The following is a 5,912-nucleotide window of genomic DNA, read 5'->3' as shown; positions in this document are numbered from 1 at the left end:
AGGAAAAGGAACGACTGGCTTTTAAAAGTGTGATATCGAGTCCAGGGACAGTATGTCCCTGTTAGGGTAAAGGGAAAAGCTGGCAGGTTTAGCAATCCCTGGATGACAAGGGATATGAAGACTCTGATCAGGAAAAAGAAGAAAGCATACATTGAGTTTAAGCTATCGGGCTCAAGTGAATCCACAGATCACTATAAAAAGTGTAAGAAAACACTCAAAAGGGAAATCAGAAGGGCTAAAAGAAGGTATGCAATTGATCTGGCAAATAAGCTTAAAGATAATTCCATGAAATTTTATATCTATATTAAAAGGGTGGCTAGGGAGAGAATAGGTCCCCTTAAAGATCAGCATGGCCACCTATGTGTGGAGCCACAGGAGATGGGGGAGATTTTTAATGAATATTTCTCCTCAGTGCATACTGAGGAGATAATCATGGGTGCTAAGGAAATCAATGAAACAAGTAGGGATATGCTGGACCACATACACATTACCAGAGAGGACGTGTTTTCAGCCTTAAAATGCATTAAGGTGGATAAAACCCCTGGGCCTGACCATGTCCATCCCTGGACATTGCGGGAGGCTAGGGAAGAAATTGCAGAGGCCCTTGCAGAGATTTTTGCTTCATCTTTAGCCACTGGTGAAGTTCCAGAAAACTGAAAGGGGGCTACTGTTGTTCCATTGTTTAAGAAAGGTACCAAAGACAAGCCAGGGAACTACAGGCCAGTGAGCCTGACATTAGTGGTAGGCAAGTTATTGGAGAGGATACTGAGGGACAGGATCAACCAACACTTTGGTAGTCGAGGCCTGATTATAGATAGGCAGCATGGATATGTGCACGGAAGTTGAGCCTGACAATTTTTTTTAGAAGTAACCAAGAGAATAGATGAGGGTAGGGCAGTGAATGTTGCCTATATGGCCTTTAGTAGGCCTTTGACCAGATTTCACATGGCAGGCCATGAAGGTTAGTTCACATGGGATCCAAGGAGAGCTAGCTGATTGGATTCAAAAACGGCTCGATGGTAGGAGGCAGAGGATGATGGTTGAAGGTTGTTTCTTGGACTGGAGGCCTGTGACTGGTGGTGTGCCACAGGGGTTGGTGCTGGGACCTTTGTTATTTGTTATTTACATAAATGATCTGGATGTGAATGTACAAGGCATGATTAGTAAGTTTGCAGATGATACAAAATTAGGAGGTATCGTTGATAGCGAGGAAGGTTACCAAAAATTACAGAAGGATCTTAATCAGATGGGGAAGCGGACTGAATATTAGCAATGCAATTCAATGTAGATAAATGCGAGGTGTTGCACTTTGGAAAGTCAAACCAAGGTAGGACTTATACAGTAAATGGTAAGATCCTGAGGAGTATTGTTGAACAGGGGGACCTAGGAGTATAAGTACATAGTTCGTTGAAAGTGGTGTCACAGGTGGACAGGGTTGTGAAGAAGGCATTTAGCATGATGGCCTTCATCGGTCAAGGGACTGAGTAAACAAGTTGGGATGTTATGTTACAGCTGTATAAGTCATTGGTGAGGCTGCATTTGGAGTATTGTGTACAGTTTTGGTCACCCTGTTATAAGAAAGACGTAGTCAAATTGGAAAGTGTGCAAAGAAGATTTACAAGGATGTTGCCAGGTCTAGTAGGCCTGAGTTATAGGGAAAGGTTGGCCAGGATAGTACTTTATTCCTTGGAACATAGGAGAATAATTAGTGACCTCATTGAGGTGTATAAACTCATCAGGGGCACAGACAGGATGAATGCATAATCTTTTTCCCAGGGATGGGGAATTGAAAACTAGAGGGCATAGGTTTAAGGTGAGAGGGGATAGATTTAAGAAGAACCTGAGGAGCAACTTCTTCATTCAGAGAGTGGTGTGTATATGGAATGGGCTGCTGGAGAAAGTGGTTGAGACAGGTTCAATGGCAACATTTAAAAAACATTTGGATAGGTACATGGATGAGAAGGGATTAGAGGGATATGGGCCAAATGCAGGCAATTGGAACTCGCTGAGCGGGCACCATGGTCAGCATGGACCAGTTTGGGTCGAAGAGCCTGTTTCCATGCTGTATTACTCTATGACACTTGTTGGTTGACTTTGCTTTTGACTTGAAGGTGGCAGAGCTTGGATAATTTCCCATAGCTTCTGTAAATTAGCAGAAGTAGATAGATTCTTAATTACCAAGGGGATGAAAGGTTATCAGGGGATATGCAGGAAAGGAAAGTTGAGAGTTAAATCAGATCTGTCACAATCTTATTGACTGGCAGCATAGGCTGGAAGTCTCGAATGGCCTACACTGGGTCCTTGTATGTATTCAGGCAGGTTTGTAGAGGCGGGTTCATTCGAGTCCCTTCAAGGGGAATTAGATGATTAAAACTATTTGCAGGGGAGTAGGATTAGGTGAATTGCAATTGTAGAGAGACAGTTGGTTTATACAGCACGAATGGCCTCCTGTGTTACACTTACTCTTTGATTCAATGATCTGAATTTTCCTCAAGTGATAAGCATAGTAAAAAATGATATAAATAAATCAAAGAACTGCGGGTGCTGGAGATCAGAAACAAAGTCAGGTGTCACTGGAGAAACTCAGCAGGTCTGGCAGTATCTGCAAGAAGAAAGCACAGTTAACGTTTCCAATCCGGAGACTATTCATCAGAACTGTTAGGAGGTCGGGAAAAAAATGGCATTTTTGCTGACGCTGAAGTTGGGAATGGGGATGATTTCGGCGAAGGGGAAGGGAGGGGTGAGCAGATTGGTGAAGATGGAGCTCGGGAAAGATTTGCGGTGGGGTTTAGGGCGGGGTGGAGATTAAAGGGGTAGGTACACAAGGAGATATGGATGGCAGGCCAAAACAGAAGAAAAGCTGAATAAGTGATAATGAAGAGCTAAGAGTGAGAAAATGAGTTAGCTGTCCTGCATGCAAGCCATATAAGGTGTTAATTAGCGCGGGAATACATGGAGCACAAATCACATTCGGACAATTACAGAGATAGCAGGAACTGCAGATGCTGGAGAATCTGAGATAACAAGGTGTAGAGCTGGATGAACACAGGAGGCCAAGCAGCATCAGAGGAGCAGGAAGGCTGACGTTTCGGGCCTAGACCCTTTTTCAGAAATTTTACAATTGGATCTAGTGTAACCCCTTCTCAAGGTGAAAAGCTGAACACTGTGATGTATAGTGGCGTAAACTGTTTGTATCGGTAGCGTGGCCGAGCGGTCTAAGGCGCTGGATTTAGGCTCCAGTCTCTTCGGAGGCGTGGGTTCGAATCCCACCGCTGCCAGCCGGCTATTTTCTGCAATTACAATTACTGTTGTTCTGCTGATTCGAACTGGAGTTTAGTACTTGTATCACTTTTGCAAGAAACACGAGACTGTATTGATTTTAGACCCGCCGAAACAAAAATTAGCCAATGAAAGGACTGTCTCAGCTGCAAATGAACCACTGCTTTGTAACCTCCAATTCTAGTCTGGTTTTGCCGCTCTCTACCGGGGCAGCGACTGTCGTGCTGGAATGATCCTCGTGTTCTCGGGATCGGCCAGGACCTTCAGCCTGGTGACTCTCGAGTCGTAAATGTGGAAAGTGGGCGCTTACCGCTATCCAGACAGGTCACAATACTTCCTGCTTGTTAGTTTCTGTCTAAGCTTCCTCGACCAAAAAAAGGCTATAAAATAAAACCAACAACTGTGGGCGCTTAAGATATGAAACAAAAATAAAAATTGCTGAAGGAAACTGAGCGTCGGCGGAGAGAGAGCAGAGTTGACGTTTCGAGTTCAGTAAGGGGTCACTGGACTGAAAAAGTTAACTCTGCTGCTAGACCTGCTAAGTTTGCCCAGCAATTCTGTTTTTGTTAAACACTGGCTGCAGATACTTATCTAGCATGTCGCTGGTATCAATGGGGATAAAGTCAGAAATCACACGATACCAGGTTATAGGAATTCACTTGACGAAGGAGCAGTGTTTAAAAAACTTGTGGTTTCAAATATCTAGGAGACAATAAGGACTGCAGATGTTGGAAGCCAGAGTGTCTAAGTGTGAGGCTGGAAAAGCACAGCAGGTCAGACAGCGTCAGAGGAGCAGGTAAGTGAAGGTTTCGGGCCAAAACCCTTCGCCAGAACTAATAAACCTGTTGGACTGTGACCTGGTGTCGTGTGACTTCTGACTTTGTCCACCCCAGTCCAACACCAGCACCTCCACATCATCTGCTGGGGTTTAGAAGGTAAGAGGCGATTTGATTGAATCATGTAAAATCCTGGGGGTATCAACCGGATGAATATGCAGAGGGTGTTTCCACTTTGGGGAGAATCGAGAAATACGGGTCACGAGTTAAAAATAAGGGGTCCATCTTTTAAAAACAAATGAGCGTTTATTTTTCTCTCTGAGAGGCTTGAGTCTTTAGAACTCTATCCCTCAAAATACAGTGAATGCAAAATCTTTGAACTTTTAAGGATGAGGTGGGGACGTTCTTAAACAAGGCGTTGAAAGGTTATCGGGGTAGCCGGGAATACGGATTTGAGGTTACAATCAAAACAATGATTATATTCAATGGGCGAGGAGATAGAAGGACCGAGTGTCCTACTCCTTGCTGGTATATCTGAGATCAACTGTAAATTACGATACAAGTCTGAACAATACTTTGAAAGGGGTTTTATTTGATCTGAATGTTCTCTGACATTCAAATGGGACGCAGCCAATTTCATCTCAATGTAACCGACCAGATAAATAACGTGACCTCCCGCCCACAGCTTCCAACCTCATCGTACCCCAACCCTGCACCGCCCGCTTCTATCTCCTTCCCAAAATCCACAAACCTGACTGCCCTGGTCGACACATTGTCTCTGCCTGCTCCTGCCCCACCGAATTTATCTCCAACTATCTCGACTCCATTTTCTCCCCCTTGGTCCAGGAACTGCCCACCTACGTCCGTGACACCACCCACGTCCTCCACCTCCTCCAGAACTTCCAATTCCCGGGTCCCCAACAGCTCATCTTTACCATGGACGTCCAGTCCCTATACACCTGCATTCCCCATACAGATGGCCTAAAGGCCCTCCGCTTCTTCCGGTCCCACAGGCCTGACCAGTCCCCCTCCACTGACACCCTCATCCGCTTAGCTGAACTTGTCCTCACCCTCAACAACCTCTCTGTCAATTCCTCCCAATTCCTACAGACAAAGGGGGTGGCCATGGGTACCCTCATGGGCCCAAGCTATGCCGCTTCTTTGTAGGTTACGTGGAACAATCCCTCTTCCGCAGCTACACTGGCCCTAAACCCCACCTCTTCCTCCGTTACATTGATGACTGTATTGGCAGCGCCTTGTGCTCCCACGAGGAGCTCGAACAGTTCATCCGCTTCACCAACACCTTCCACCCCAATCTTAAGTTTACCTGGACCATCTCTAATACCTCTCTCTCCTTCCTGGACCTCTCTGTCTCCATCTCTGGCAACCACCTAGAAACCGATATCCATTTCAAGCCCACCGACTCCCACAGCTACCTAGAATACACCTCCTCTCACCCACCTTCCTGCAAAAATGCCATCCCCTGTTCCCAATTCCTTCGCCTCCGCTGCATCTGCTCCCAGGATGAGGCATTCCACTCCCGTACATCTCAGATGTCCTCGTTCTTCAAGGACCGCAACTTCCCCCCCCTCAGTGGTCGAGAACGCCCTCCACCGTGTCTCCCGCAACTCATCCCTCACGCCCCCTCCCCGCAATAATAACCAAAACAGAATCCCCCTCGTCCTCACGTACCACCCCACCAACCTCCGGATCCAACACATCATCCTCCAACACTTCCGCCATCTGCAATCCGACCCCACCACCAAAGACATTTTTCCCTCCCCACCCTTATCTGCTTCCTGGAGGGACCACTCTCTCTGTGACTCCCTTGTCCACTCCACACTCCCCTCCAGCCCC

At 46.3% G+C, this 5,912-nt stretch overlaps 1 non-coding gene across 1 annotated transcript; it reads left to right on the top strand.

Annotated features, from left to right (window-relative positions):
- The first annotated feature begins 3,196 nt into the window (after positions 1–3,196).
- Positions 3,197–3,278, top strand: trnal-uag. Its single transcript has one exon. It is a non-coding gene; the product is annotated as a tRNA-Leu (tRNA).
- Positions 3,279–5,912: the final 2,634 nt, after the last annotated feature.

The sequence above is a fragment of the Rhincodon typus genome, chromosome 45, assembly GCF_021869965.1.
Source record: "Rhincodon typus isolate 14 chromosome 45, sRhiTyp1.1, whole genome shotgun sequence".
In the NCBI taxonomy this organism is placed as follows: Eukaryota; Metazoa; Chordata; class Chondrichthyes; order Orectolobiformes; family Rhincodontidae; genus Rhincodon; species Rhincodon typus.
This window is presented reverse-complemented; position numbering and strand designations above follow the sequence as displayed.